This window comes from Pseudoliparis swirei, chromosome 22, assembly GCF_029220125.1.
Source record: "Pseudoliparis swirei isolate HS2019 ecotype Mariana Trench chromosome 22, NWPU_hadal_v1, whole genome shotgun sequence".
Lineage (NCBI taxonomy): Eukaryota > Metazoa > Chordata > Actinopteri > Perciformes > Liparidae > Pseudoliparis > Pseudoliparis swirei.
In genome coordinates, this window is record NC_079409.1 from 10257940 (window position 1) to 10260522 (window position 2583).

Below are 2583 nucleotides of genomic sequence, written 5' to 3' on the forward strand. Positions count from 1 at the left end.
CTCCTCCCACTTCTAGTCCGACAAAGACTTCAACCCACAAACCATCTGCACATGTGAACACGTGTGAACTGTTTGAACAACTAGACTAATCTGTACAGAACATTCTACTGTTTTATATGATATATGCCATCTAACTTGCTCTCATGGTAAAATGTTGTGATCAAAAATCAATATCTCAAGTATGGTTCTTACTGTTGCATCATGCCATCATTTTTCTTTTTTTGCTTTCTCTTTACTCACTGTTTAGCATGAAGTTCAGTTCCATTCACCATGAAGGTTACAACTCTGTCTGCATAAGCAGCCCATAATGTCAGCTCTGGTTCTGGAGAGATCTTTCTCAAATTTGAGAAATAACCCCAATTATGTAATCTCAGTTTGGGTGTGGAGACTCTAAATTCATGATGGAAAGCATGAGTTATGTCCTGGTCTCTCTCTCTCTCTCTCTCTCTCTCTCTCTCTCTCTCTCTCTATACTATATATATATGTATATCATGTATACTCAATCAGTCTGCCTTGCCGTGTAGAATTAAGTCTCCGATCCCTGTTTCCCCGCTTGCAGCCGTGACTAATACAAAAGGAAGTTGTGGGTTTAAAAGATGTGGGCATTTACTGTATATGAGTTGTCTGACAAATATACTTTAGTGACGAGGTGTGGTTGCTGAGTTCAGGTTACAAATCTGAGTTTATTCGCCTCTATAATTTTGGGGTGTGGAATGGACAATCATGACAGAGTTTGGTTGTCAGGGCATGGACGGACGTTGACTGTCCCAAAATCCCATCCTGGGTGGTCACTGGAGGCCCTATGGCTCTTCTGGATCCAGGGGACCCTCTGGTCTCACACGTTCTGGATCATCTGAATATTTTTGCATTGATTTATGATTTGAGGATATAAAGGAAGACTGTCACACAGGTTGTCTCACACACACCAGGAGGAGCAATGTGCTCCTTAAAATGAACCCAATCTCTGTAAACACTCGGCAACAAACAACCAGAAAGAGCACATTTTTCTAAAGGAAAGTTGTTTGTAGGATAACTTCCAGATTCAATCTGAGATGAAGTAACAATGAGACCAGTGTCAACGCATCCCATTAATCTATCCCAGACACAAAACACTAAATACTTCCGTTCAAAGCAATGTTTTGAGCCAGAATACTTAAAGTAAGGTTCATTTAAAGTGATTCGCAGAATGAAACATCTGCGAACGAGTAAACTGACATTAAGAGGTCAGCCCACAATAATATTTGTGCTCTGAGCTAAACACGAGCGTCAGCGTGCAACATGCTCACAATGACAAAGCCATCATGTCGATGTTGAGCAGGTTGGATGTTTATGTGTGTGTGTGTGTGTGTGCCGTCTTGGTTGAGCGAGCAAACATTTGCTAATTAGAAGTAGAGCGAACAAGTTGGTTGATACATTGGAATTCTTTTGACCTGATGATGGCAAAATAAAACAGGTAACAATGAATGAAAAACAATTAATAACATAATCTAAGAGCAGGCCGGGATAACACAGTCTTAGGCTCTACTGCCCAGATTTTGATCACTTCTTTGTTTTGTCTTTTCATTCGGGCCTGTATGAGTCGCCCAACTGTAGAGTTTAAATAAATGTGCAAAATATGTGCATGTACCTCAGTCAGTGATGACTCCTACCTTAAGATTGCTGCAGGTTATGCTACAAATTAAATTCATTTTGAATAGTCAATGAATATTATTGGATTATTCCAGTAATATAATTTCAATTTACTTATTGTCAGAAGTCATTTTCAAAACCTATTCATATTCAATAATGCCTGTTATATTCCATTTTAAGAACAATTTGTACTTTGTTGAGCATACTGTGACTGCATAATGCATGATGTTTACTGAACAATAATAAATCAGCACAGTATAAGTAACGAGTAACACTTCAACTATATTGACATACTGGATGCTGACAGGATGAGGTGGCTCGAGGGTAGAGGGAAGTCATTTTCACTGAGGCTACTCTTTCTTCGGGCTAAGTACTTTTAATTCCCCTTGAAGTAGCTGCATAATAATATTAACAATAATAACTGACCTTACCACACATTAACTTATTTTTGCAGTTTTTATAAGAAGGCCTGATTAACTTTAACTGAGAATATCCACAACCAACAACAGAGCTGGGCTATCGGAGTAAACTGACCGTCTTCTGGCTCCAGCTGCATATTTACCACGCAGACGTGAGAGTGGTTAGTATGAATCTTTTTGCCAACATGCCAAACAGTAAATTTAACAAAGCAGAAAACATAACATTGTTTCAGAAAACCCAACATTTAAAACCCAACTTCTCAGAGAACAAAATGACTTTTCAGGAAACAGCATGTAAAGTTGATGTCCATTGCTCGGACAATTTTCAAACAAATACAATACTTGGAAACCCAGCGCCTCTGGCTCCAGCCCCGGCTCGTAAAGAGACGTGCTCAACATGAATAGTTTATCTTGTAAAGTTGGAGAGATTTTAGTAGAAGCATGTTATATCGAAATCTTCAAATTGTCCATTTGAAATCTCATTTCATGTCACTTTCGGTGTTAACTCCTTCAAAATACAGCTGTTTTGGCTTTG